Raw genomic sequence first — 13,608 nt, 5'->3', positions numbered from 1 at the left:
AAGTTACCAGAGATTGTTTTGTTCTTCTTGCCAGGAACTGTTTTGTTCTTCGTTAGTGAGTCACACTGAAAAATAAATTGAAAATTATTATGTCAGACAAAAAAAAAACATTGAAGATTGATCTATGTATTAATTTGTTTTAGGAATTAAAATATTCGTTTTTAAAATTTTTAAGAACTGATTTAAGTAATTACTCTTAAGTTAATTATTTTCGAAGAATAATGGTCTAAAGGACTACCGTGAAAAATAAAACTAACGCCTATGTGAATGCAAATCTCATTTATTAATATCTCAGGATATGACTAATAAAACAAGAATAAGCAAGGTTTTGAAAACCAAATCAATTATCGAACCGTTTTATTTATTGATTTATTGGTTTAATTGGTTTGACTGTAGTTCAATTAAAAAAATTGTTTTATAATAAAATAATAAATAAAATATAAATAAATATACTAAAATATAATTCAATATCCAAAAACTACTAGTAATCCAATAACAATATCACAAACTTACAGCAACTCAATAATCTCAACAATCAACATAGATAATTACACAATAAACAAAAATAACAACAAGGTTCTATTTCCAAAGATACAACAATAGCAGCAGCAACAACAAAGTTTTGTCCCACTAGGTGGGGTCGGCTACATGAATCAAACGATGCCATTGTGTTCTGTCATGTATCATGTTTACAGAGAGACCGTTTACATGTAGATCTCGTTTGACTACCTCATGAATGGACTTCTTAGGTCTTTCTTTGCCTTTCACCCCTTGTCCATCTTCCATCTCATCTACTCTCCTGATTGGGTGTTCTATCGGTCTTCTTCTCACATGTCCAAATCACCTGAGATGCGATTCAACCATCTTTTCCACAATGGGTGCTACTCCAACTCTCTCTCTTATATCTTTGTTCCTTATTTTATCCAATCGCATATGACCACTCATTCATCTCAACATCTTCATCTCTGCCACACTCAACTTATGTTCGTGCTCCCCTTTGGCCACCCAACACTCCGTACCATAAAAACATAGCCAGTCTTATAGCGATGCGATAGAATTTACCTATAAGTTTTAAAGGCACTTTTTTGTCGCATATAAAATCAGATGCACTCCGCCATTTTGACCAACCTGCTTGGATCCTATGATTTACATCCTGTTCAATCTCTCTATTATCCTATATGATGCACCCAAGATACTTAAAACTTTTAACTTTTTGTAGGATGTTTTCTCCAATCTTTACCTTTATATTAGGGTTTTCCCTTCTCAAACTGAACTTACATTCCATATATTCTGTCTTGCTACGGCTTATGCGCAGACCATACACTTCTAGAGCTTCTCTCCATAAGTCAAACTTCTTATTTAGGTCTTCCCTTGACTCTCTCATAAGGACGATATCATCGGCAAAAAGCATGCACCATGGCATAGGCTCTTGGATGTGCTCTGTGAGTATTTCCAAGACTAATGTGAAAAGGTATGGACTTAAGGATGATCCCTGGTGTAATCCTATACCAATAGGAAATTCCTCTGTCACACCACCTTGAGTCTTTACACTAATTGTGGCCCCATCATACATGTCTTTAATTGCACGAATATATGCGATCCTTACTCTCCTCTTTTCTAAAACCTTCGATAAGACCTCCCTTGGCACCTTGTCATATGCTTTTTCCAAATCAATAAACACCATATGTAGATCCCTTTTATTATTACGATACCTCTCTATCATCCTTCTTAATAGGTATATCACTTCAGTGGTAGATCTGCCTGGCATAAATCCAAATTGATTCTCTGTTACTTGTGTCTCTTTTCTAAATCTCCGTTCTATCACCCTTTCCCATAACTTCATGGTATGACTCACGAGCTTGATTCCTCTATAGTTTCCGTAACTTTGTATATCCCCCTTATTCTTGTAGATAGGTACTGTTCCGGGGGTTACCTGAAACGTGTAGCTCGGTCGTCTGGAGATGCCCGAGGTGGGGGTTCAGGGACCCGAGCTTGATATGCAGAGTGGTTGGTGGTTGTACCGCTGATCCTTCGTCACCGGAGGGTGGGGGGTACCTGCAAGAGACTCCGATGCTTAAGTTAGCATGGGTATTAAACAGGTTTTATGTAGAATCAGAGTATGAGTTATACCTGGGTGCTCCAGTGTATTTATAATGGTGAGATGTGGCCTCCTGTGGATAAGATAAGTTAGTTATCTTATCTTATCTTTATCTTATCTTTAAGTGAGGTCATCTTATCTTCAAGGGAACCGCCTTTATCTTTCCGGGCTTTTGTTGCCTTTAGATTGGGCTGTGTTCCTTCGTTTTGGGCCTGCTTTGGGCTCCTTTGGTGATTTGGCCGAGCTCTTTGAGAAGAGGTCGGGCATTTGGCCGAGCTCTTTGAGAAGAGGTCGGGCATTTGGCCTGAAGAGGTCGGGCATTTGGCCTGAAGAGGTCGGTCGGCTTGTCGCTAAACATCCCGGGTCGGACAGCTTGGCCCAGGGTATGAACAGTGCCCCTGCTTGAGTTCGATCTTTCCATGAGATCGTGCTTTTCAGAGTTTCGATCTCTTTGGAAGTAGTGCTCAAGCATCTGTCTTGCTTGTTTCTTCATTGATTTGCAATCTTTTGCAGATTTTCTAGAGGTTTGGTACTTCTCAGTCCGTCCTCTTTTGAGTAGTAGTGTGGGTTTTCTACCCTTGCTTTCTGGATCACGCCTTGCTTTTGTGTTGACAACCCTCTGCTTTGGTGAAGTTATCCTTGCGGCTTGATATCCGGACTCTTAGTAACTTGTCTGATGACTTTTTAGTGTTCTTTGTATAGAACCTTTTTAGTCTCGGATGACATACGTAGCCCTGTTTGAGATTGTGCCTTCTTTGAGTGGAGTTGTATCCCTTTTAGCTAAGCACTTTTGAGCTTTAAGGTTTTTTCTTAACCTTTTGGCTTGTTCTTTTTTTTTTTTGAGATTTGTACTTGCGCCTCTTCTTAGCTGACGTCGACCTGTACGACTTTGCCCCTGCTTGAGTTCGATCTTTCCGTGAGATCGTGCTCTCTTTGGGGGAAGTCGTACTCAAGCATCCTGACTTTGGTCGATCTTGAGTAGTTTTATCTTTGTGCGAGTTTGGCATTGCCTTTTTTAGTTTGTTGAGAGGTCTTTTCAGCCTTCTTCCGACTTGTTTGTCTTCACTGTTCGGGCTTTTTTAGTCATAATCCAACAACTTTTTAGGTATAGTTCCTGATGGGAAACCCTTTATAGTCTGTTTGGATGACTTTTTAGCGCCGTTTTGATTTGTGCTTTTGCCTTTTAAGTAGTGTCTTTTTTCAAGACTTCGTACCTTTTTTAGCAAAGCATTTCTGGCATTCCTCTGGCCGTTTGCGAGATGTCTTTGTCCCCTTTGTGGATCTTTGTAGAGTGTCGGTATTTGTTGTCCGACCTCTTTTGATCACTGCCGGTTTTGTCCACTTTCTGCTTGGTTGAGGTGGTCCTTGGGGCTAACTTGTCCGACGACTTTTTAGTGTTCTTTGGTAGAACCTTTTTAGTTGGTCTGAACAATTTTGATAGCCTTGTCATGGAGCCGTGGCTTTTGGGCAAAGCTATGTCCCTTTTAGCGCACGCTTTTCGTTGGTCCAATTTCTCGTGTCGACGAGCTGTAGCTTTCGTTGGTCCGACTTCTTGTCGGTCCAAGCTGTGGTTTTCGTTGGTCCGACTTCTTCCTGTCGGTCCAAGCTGTAGCTTTTGTTTGGTCCGACTTTTTCTTGTTGTTCCAAGCTGTAGCTTTGGGCCGACTTCTTCATGTCGGTCGCTTCTAAGTTATTTCTAGTAATCCTCTTTATTGGACCTCTGTCAGGTCTCTTTCAGGGATTACTTTTTATAACTTTTTGTTTATGGGACAACTTCTTTACGTCAGTCCCTTCTCCAAGTTATTTTTGTAATCCTCTTTCTTGGACCTTTGTCAGATCTCTTTCAGGGATTACTTTTATAACTTGTCTGTTTGTAGGAGACCGACTTCTTTATGTCGATCTCTTCTAAGTTATTTCGTAACCCTCTTTCTTGGACCTTTGTCAGGTCTCTTTCAGGGATTACTTTTTATAACTTTTTGTTTATGGGACAACTTCTTTACGTCAGTCCCTTCTCCAAGTTATTTTTGTAATCCTCTTTCTTGGACCTTTGTCAGATCTCTTTCAGGGATTACTTTTATAACTTTTTGTTTATGGGACAACTTCTTTACGTCAGTCCCTTCTCCAAGTTATTTTTGTAATCCTCTTTCTTGGACCTTTGTCAGATCTCTTTCAGGGATTACTTTTATAACTTGTCTGTTGTAGGAGACCGACTTCTTTACGTCAGTCCCTTCTCCAAGTTATTTTTGTAATCCTCTTTCTTGGACCTTTGTCAGATCTCTTTCAGGGATTACTTTTTATAACTTTTTGTTTATGGGACAACTTCTTTACGTCAGTCCCTTCTCCAAGTTATTTTTGTAATCCTCTTTCTTGGACCTTTGTCAGATCTCTTTCAGGGATTACTTTTATAACTTGTCTGTTTGTAGGAGACCGACTTCTTTATGTCGATCTCTTCTAAGTTATTTCATAACCCTCTTTCTTGGACCTTTGTCAGGTCTCTTTCAGGGATTACTTTTTATAACTTTTTGTTTATGGGACAACTTCTTTACGTCAGTCCCTTCTCCAAGTTATTTTTGTAATCCTCTTTCTTGGACCTTTGTCAGATCTCTTTCAGGGATTACTTTTATAACTTTTTGTTTATGGGACAACTTCTTTACGTCAGTCCCTTCTCCAAGTTATTTTTGTAATCCTCTTTCTTGGACCTTTGTCAGATCTCTTTCAGGGATTACTTTTATAACTTGTCTGTTGTAGGAGACCGACTTCTTTATGTCGATCTCTTCTAAGTTATTTCGTAACCCTCTTTCTTGGACCTGTGTCAGGTCTCTTTCAGGGATTACTTCTATAACTTTATTATATTATTCTGTGTTCACCTTTGCCGATTTTGTCGTGATCGGGCGATGATTTTGGTGTTTCACCTTGCCGACCTGCCGTAGTCGGGCGTCTTGGTAGGAAACTTTTTAGGGAATCTGCAATCTTTAAAACAATAATATAAAGATAAGAGTGTGTACATGTTAGTACTTTACCTTTCTAGGTCGGGCAATTTTTTGGATCTCGGCCTGGCGCCTTTTTTAGATTGCAGGCATGCCATGACCTTGGTAGCTCTTGCCCTTCAAGTTCGGGCAGTCTGTAGCAACCTTTCCCCAGTTCTTCTAAACAACTTGGTATGGTCCTTTCCAGTTGGATGCTAGCTTTCCTTCTCTAAGTCGAGTTGTTCCGATATCATTTTGGATTTGTGGGAGCTCTTCAACCCAAGCTCCCTTTGTGTCGTTTTAACCCAGCTAGTATGACTTTGTTTGGCAGCTTCTGCTTGTCCACTATCCTGTGGGTGTTCTACGGATGTGAATTGGTGCTTTTAATAATGTTTCTGTACAAGAATTTCTTCTTTGAGCAGTGGCATTAACTAGGGGCTCTGCCTCAATCCATTTTGTGAAGTAATCCACCTCTACAATGAGGAACTTTGACTTGTCCCGATCCTTGGGGAAATAGTCCGAGGAGGTCGAGTCCCCTCTTTGCGAATGGCCAAGGTGATGTTGCACTAATGAGCTCCTCTGGTGGGGCGATGTGGAAGTTGGCATACTTTTTAATGTAAAGCTTTGACTTTGTATTTGGGTTTTTACTCTGTTGTTGCCTCAAAGGGTGCCCCTGGACTTTTGTGTGAATCCTGGGGTTTCCCTTTTACTGCCACGTCTGTCACTTGATGTTTTGCTGTTATTGTCCGAGTTGTTTCCTTATTTGCCCGAGTTGTTTGGTAGTAACCCCATAGTTGACCTATGTCTTTGAGATATATATTAAGATCCCGGACGGCATTCCTGATTTGGCTGGATGACCCTGAGTACATCCCTTATACCGCCTTCAAGATTGACTTTGTTGTGGTCTTGTAATGTAGCCTGGATGAGGCTTCTGTTATTGCCCCCTGGTTTGGTGTTGGCTAAAAAATGCATCAGCTCGGGCGTTCTGCTCCCGAGGTATGTGTTTGACCTCATATCCCCGAATTGTCCGAGCTGTTGGTGCTGGCTGGTTTTGAAAATGCATAAGCTCGGGCATTCTATGTGTCGGACTTCATTTTTCTCCGATTTGTCCGAGCTATTTTCTGTTTTTGTCCAGAGTCCCCCGAATTGTCCGAGATGTTCTCTGGTTTTGTCCAAGGTCTCCCGAATTATCCGAGCTGTCCTCTGTAGGATTCTTCCAGCTGAGTTTGTTTTCTGCAGGATGCCCTTTATTGGCTGGTTGGTTGGAACTCTGATAGTGTGAGCTTGAAAGTATGGGTGGAGTCGTCGAGAGGTGAGTATGAGGGTGTAGGCGAACTTTTTCTATCTGTTGATAGGTTAGTTCAGTCCCTTGTAAAGCTTTGCTGATGAAGTAGACGGGTTGTTTCCCACTTTCGTCTTCTCTGACTAGTGCTGAGGCTATTGCCTGACTTCCCACTGCGAGGTATAATGAATTCTTCACTTTCCCGTGGTCTGGAAAGGATGGGTGGTTGCCCCAAGAATTTTGAAATCTCGGAAGGCTTGTTCGTACTCCGTTGTCCTTTTCAACTCGTCCGACCTCCTTGGTGTGAGGTGGACTTTCAACTTGTCCGACCTCTTTGGTGTGAGGTGGAGCTTAAACTCGCCCGACATCTTCAGTGTGAGGTGGACCTTCAACTTGTCCGACCTCTTTGGTGTGAGGTAGACCTTAACTCGTCCGACCTCTTCGGTGTGAGGTGGACCTTCACCTTGTCCGACCTCTTTGTTGTGAGATGGACCTTCAACTTGTCCGACCTCTTTGTTGTGAGGTGGACCTTACCTCGCCCGACCTCTTCCGTGTGAGGTGGACCTTCAACTCGTCCGACCTCTTTGGTGTGAGGTGGACCTTCAACTTGTCCGACCTCTTTGTTATGAGGTGGACCTTAACTCGCCCGACATCTTCGGTGTGAGGTGGACCTTCAACTTGTCCGACCTCTTTGGTGTGAGGTGGACCTTAACTCGCCCGACCTCTTTAGTGTGAGGTAGACCTTCAACTCGTCCGACCTCTCTGGTGTGAGGTGGACTTTCAACTCGTCCGACCTCTTTGGTGTGAGGTGGACCTTCAACTCGTCCGACCTCTTTCTCCTTTTTGCTTTTGATTGGGCGAGGTGGTGGGATCTTTTCGGGTTGATCTTCTCTTTTCTTGGACTCTTTATCCTTTTCCCGTGGTGGGTTAGGAGAATTCGGTTTTTGAGGTCTCTCCTAGTCGAGAGTTTTCCTCCATGTTGATGTATTTCTCTGCCCGTTCCTGTATCTCGTTCAGGGATGTTGGGTGCTTCTTGGATATTGAGTGGCTGAAAGGTCCTTCTCTTAGGCCATTGATGAGTTCTATGATGGCCGCTTCTGTTGGAAGACTTTGTATGTCAAGGCATGCTTTGTTGAATCTTTCCATGTAGCTGTGGAGACTTTTCCGATCTCCTTGCTTGATTCCTAATAGACTTGGGGCGTGCTTGGCTTTGAGATCAGCTTCAAGCTTTAGGAGCTTGTTCTCTAGCTCTCGATGTCGCCTTACCTCTCTTTGTAGATCCTCTCAGCTTCTTGTTGATGCTCCGCCTCTTTTTCGAGTTGCTTTAAGCGATCTTGAAGTGCCTTCATGGATCCCACAGTTGGTGAATCGTTGTTTTTGTTAGGTTGCGGAGTATCTTTTGGTGTAGTGTCCGCATTCTTGTGCGGCATTCTATCTTCTAGATCTGAATCGTGGTCGTTGTCATGGTTGTCCGCCATGGTGATGGGATGACTTCCAGGTTCCCCGGCAACGGCGCCAATGTTCCGGGGGTTACCTGAAACGTGTAGCTCGGTCGTCTGGAGATGCCCGAGGTGGGGGTTCAGGGACCCGAGCTTGATATGCAGAGTGGTTGGTGGTTGTACCGCTGATCCTTCGTCACCGGAGGGTGGGGGGTACCTGCAAGAGACTCCGATGCTTAAGTTAGCATGGGTATTAAACAGGTTTTATGTAGAATCAGAGTATGAGTTATACCTGGGTGCTCCAGTGTATTTATAATGGTGAGATGTGGCCTCCTGTGGATAAGATAAGTTAGTTATCTTATCTTATCTTTATCTTATCTTTAAGTGAGGTCATCTTATCTTCAAGGGAACCGCCTTTATCTTTCCGGGCTTTTGTTGCCTTTAGATTGGGCTGTGTTCCTTCGTTTTGGGCCTGCTTTGGGCTCCTTTGGTGATTTGGCCGAGCTCTTTGAGAAGAGGTCGGGCATTTGGCCGAGCTCTTTGAGAAGAGGTCGGGCATTTGGCCGAGCTCTTTGAGAAGAGGTCGGGCATTTGGCCTGAAGAGGTCGGGCATTTGGCCTGAAGAGGTCGGTCGGCTTGTCGCTAAACATCCCGGGTCGGACAGCTTGGCCCAGGGTATGAACAGGTACTAAGGTGCTCTTTCTCCACTCATCAGGCATCTTTTTTTACTTTAAAATCTCATTAAAAAGCTTGGTTAACCAATTGATGCCTTTTTCTCCAAGGCCCTTCTAAACCTCAATCGGGATATTATCAGGTCCTACTGCCCTACTATTTTTCATCTGATTTAGAGCCTCTTTTACCTTGAAGTCTCGAATCATTCGATAGTACTCAAAGTTTTTATCTTCTTCCCTTGTGCATAACCGACCAAGGTTCGGAAGAGTCTTCTATCCCTCATTAAATAACTCGTAGAAGTAGCTCTTCCACCTTTCATTAATCTTCTCCTCTTGAGCCAACACCTCTCTATCCTTATCCTTTATGCACTTAACATGGTCCAAATCTTCCGTTCTTCTTTCACGGCTCTTTGTGATTCTATATATACCTTTTTCTCCTTCTTTCGTGCCCAAAGACTGGTAGAGACCCTCATATGCTCTTGTTCTTGCTTCACTTACAGCCACTTTTGTCTCTTTCTTAGCCGCCTTATATTTTTTCCAGTTATCTGTGTTGCGGCATAAAGACCACTCTTTAAAACACACCCTTTTTATCTTTATCTTTTCTTGTACACTCACATTCCACTACCAGGACTACTTATCTCTTGGTCCTATTTCTTTAGATTCACCAAAGCTTTCTTTTGTTGTTCTTCTAATGACTTTTGCCATCTCCTTCCACATCTCTTCTGCGCTTCGATTCCCATCCCACTTTATCTCTTCTCCTACCTGTCTTAGGAAGCTTTTTTGTTCCTCAATTTTCATCCGTCACTACCTCGTCCTTGGGTTCTTTGTATGATATTTTTTTTACTTTTTCTCAACGCGAAAATCCATGACAAGCACCCTATGTTGTGTTGTCAAACTCTCTCCCAGGATAATTTAACAATTAATGTAGAACCTATGCACAATTACTCAAGAGGGGGGGTGAATTGAGTATTGCAACAACAATGAATCTTTTTGCGAAAGTTAAAGACAATATACAAAAGTGTTATTGTACTAGTATTTTTCCAAGAGTTTAACTCAATTGCTAAGCATTTATAAGGAGCTTTTACTTTCCAATAGACACCAACTCAAATAAATTGATCAAGCTTTTCACCAATCGGACTTAAGCTATTCCTTAAGTACTTACGAAGCTACTTTTTTATCACAATTTATTTGCTCAAAGGTAAAAGACAATAATATTGAAGAGATGAGTTTGGAGAGATGCAAACGCTATTTAGAGTGGTTCGGCACAATCCTTGTCCTACGTCCACTTTCTTTCTCAATCGCTATTGAGAAGTTCCACTATTGCCAAGCTTCAAGGTGCTCGCGCAAAACCTTTTACAATCCGAGTCCTTAGTTTCTAACACCTCACGGTATGATCACCACTCGTATACTAACCCACTCCACTTAGAGATACCTTCTCTAAGATTTGCCTTGAGTACTTAGTATACCTCTTTGGTATCCTCACCGACTATAGTGTTTATAACTCTTGACTCAACCTTGGAGATCACACTCCAATTTACAAAGTGTACAAGAAAACAATTCTCAAAGAATTGTTGAGACGAAATGAGTACTCTCTAGAAGAGTGTATGATTACAAGTTTAGCACTATTGAACCAATTGATATTGCTCTCTCAAATTGTGTATTATAACACCTTAAAAAAATGTGTAGAATGAAAGAATATGAACAAGATAGTTTGCAAATGCTCAAGTATATGAAATAAGGCTTCAATCCATCTATTTATAGACTCCCCAAACCTTAGAAACGTGGGGAGTTAATGGGATGGAGCCTTTTGTCAAAACTAGCCGTTTTTATGTTTTTGAATCATTTGCATCGATGCATAACACTTTGCATCGATGCAAATGTGTCTTTGAAGCTGAAATTTGAATTTTCAGCTAGGTTGCATCGATGCAAACATCTTTGCATCGATGCAACAAGTCGTCGTATGCTTTGCATCGATGCAAGATGAGTGCATCGATGCAACCTTAAAGAATGGCTTAAAATCACTTCAAAATACTTAGGATTGATCTCAAACTTGTTGGAGTCAATTCCTATGCTTTTGTACCTTTGAAAACAAGTTTTAAACCATTTGGCTAGCATCAAATTGCAAGATGTGCATCAAAACATTTTGTGAGTGTGTGTTGAGAGATTTAGCAATTGGTTCTTAACAAGAAGTTACCTAAGTCCTAAGACACTATACTTGTCTTCAAATGTTGTGGACTTGAGTTTCTTGTTGTTGTTGTGTTGCTTTCAACTCTTCATTCCTCAACGTTGAATGTTGGTTGATCTTTCAACATGCTTGTTCATTCAAGTTGTTTGTTGGTTTGTCTTTCATGTCGTTTGTTGGTTTGTCATTCATCAAAACCTACGAATACAAACTTCGCATACAAGCAACATGATTTACAATTTCCCCCTTTTTGATAATGACAAACCAATTTTGAGGATATGCATTTATAAATGATTTGAAAGCAACAATAATGCACTTTGTTTTATAGAAAGCTTTGGAGAAGACTTCACAAAAAAAAATTTTGCAGGAGTTCCCCCTAAATATGTGCATTTGTTCCCTTAAAGGGCGTTTATCAAAGAAACGATTTAGATATCAAAGTTTTTGTTTAGTGAAGTCTTTTTGAAATCATTGTTTCGCAAACTTATTTCTTCTTTCAAATCCTCAAACTTCTTCTTTTTCAAAAGTTCAAAACTTCAAATATCCTCAAACTTTTCTTCCCCCTTTTGACATTATCAAAAAGAAAAGAGTTTGAAATTTGTCATAGAAGCATGCATAAAACAATGAATTTTTTAAGTTCAATATCTCTATTAATCTCAAGGATGAGATATTCCCCCTTTCAAAAAGAATTTGATGTCCTCTTTTTATATATAACAAGCATGCATAATTCCCCCTAAAGAAGTGAAAATATCAAGGCATGCACATTAACTTAAAATAGGGGTACCAAGCCTATTTGAGTTATTCATCAAATAAGCATACAAGCATTAATCATTAACAAAATTATGAGAAAATATCAAAGTATTTAACAATCCTTAGCTTACTAGGAGTTAGTTTAACAATTCATATAATCAAATAAACATAAAGCAATAAAAAGTGACTTGATGAAGAGGAGACAATCAATCTTGGTCTTCATCATTATCACTATCCTCTTCATACGGTAGGCGGATGCCGAAATGCTCATATAAGTCATCAATAGACGATCCAAGCAACCCGTGCGATGATCTACACGAGACACGACGATTAAGTGCTTCAAGTTGCCTACCATGCTCTACTTCAATTCTTTGGATGTTTTGGTTGATGGATTGTAATTCTCTCATTACATCAACCAAGGAGGGTGGTTCTAGCTTGAGGTGCTTGTGGAGGAGCTTGCTCTTGAGGACCTTGTCATCAACATTTCTTCTTCCCATTTTGTTGAGAAGATGAGTGTTGATACAAGATTGAGGTGGTACTTCCTTGGCAATCTCATTTGATACATCAATACTAACATAATCAAAGACTTTAGACCATATCCACCATTCCTATCCTTCATCTTGAGCCTAATCATATGTTGTACTATAAAGTATGGCCAATTAATCTTAATCCCATTATCATAGCCCACATGACAATCCCCGGATATTCTAGGTTGCAATATATAGGTGACTAGATATAACAAAGTTCTATGTTCCGCACTCATTGAATTGCAACTAATTTTGGAGTGAGCTCCTTGTACAAGGTTGAACAAATGCATGGCATTGTCCTTTGAATAACCCCATTCATCAATTGGGGTTTTACCACCTTGAAACAAGTCACCTTGATTTGGCAACTCCCAAATGGTGGCTAACTCATCACCATCTAGCCTATAAGCCTTTCTTCCTATCTTGAAGAATAATGTGAAATTTGATTCATTCCTCAATAATCTCAATCATGAGTGTACTATAGGCTATGGCAACTAATCCGGATAATATTTACTCTTAATTTGAACAAAATCCATGAGGCCTTGATGAACTAAATAGCCTTAGTATCAAACTTATGAATGACAAGAAGGGTCGGATCCAAATACCTCGGAGAATTTCCTTTCTTCCGGCGAGCCTTGCCTCATAGAATTGAAGATCTTCATTAGAAGCAAAGTACCTTGCCAAAGGATATCATTTGGAGGTGGAACCACTTGAAGAGCCTTTTGACTTCTTGATGGTTCTCTTGATTCTAGGCATTGTGGATGATTTTGTTTATGGGTTTTGTAGAGGAGAATGTGGGGACTTCAATATGTAATTTGTTTGTAGTGGGTATCTAAGTTTTGTGAGTTGTATGAAGTTATATGTGAGCTTGTTTTTGGAGGTTATGGAGTTGAATGTGGGGATATGATTGTGAGGTTGAAGATAATGAAAAAGTGGGGTTTTTGTTGCTCAAAAAATGCCAAATCGCGTGTTTTTGTGCAATTTGGTCGTGTTTGCATCGATGCAACAGGCTTTGCATCGATGCACATAGCACGTTGTGTGCTTTGCATCGATGCAAAGCTTGGTTGCATCGATGCAATGCATCATTTTGCCCAAAATCACCAAATTTTCATCCTTTGGTCGTTCTTTCTTTCATCCTTTGAGTTTCATCATGTATACTCACTTAAACTATTATAACTTCAATTTGTTGTCCTCCATTGTTTATAATCTTCAAATTCTTCAATCTACCTCAAGATTGATCACTCATTCATCAACTGCAAAACAATGGCTATTGGATATCTCCAATGCTTAAGTAGTAAGAGATACAAAATAGCAATATAAATACAATGAATTCAAACAAGTCATATTAGATTAGAATCCAAGATACCAAGTTCATTTCGGATGTTAAAGAAACTTTCTTTACATAAAGGTTTAGTGAAGATGTCCGCTAGTTGTTTACTAGTTTCGACAAATTCAATAACCACATCACCCTTTTCAACATGGTCTCTTATGAAGTGATGTCTAATCTCAATATGCTTGGTTCTTGAATGTTGAACCGGATTCTTGGTTAATTATTGCACTAGTATTATCACATTGATAGGAATGTGATCTAGCATGAGTCCATAGTCCACAAGTGTTGTTTCATCCATAAATTTGGGCGCAACAACTACCGGCGGCTACATACTCGGCTTCGGCGGTAGACAAGGCTACACTTACTTGT

The sequence above is a fragment of the Arachis stenosperma genome, chromosome 9, assembly GCF_014773155.1.
Source record: "Arachis stenosperma cultivar V10309 chromosome 9, arast.V10309.gnm1.PFL2, whole genome shotgun sequence".
Classification (NCBI taxonomy): domain Eukaryota; kingdom Viridiplantae; phylum Streptophyta; class Magnoliopsida; order Fabales; family Fabaceae; genus Arachis; species Arachis stenosperma.
Note: the sequence above shows the minus strand (reverse complement) of the source record.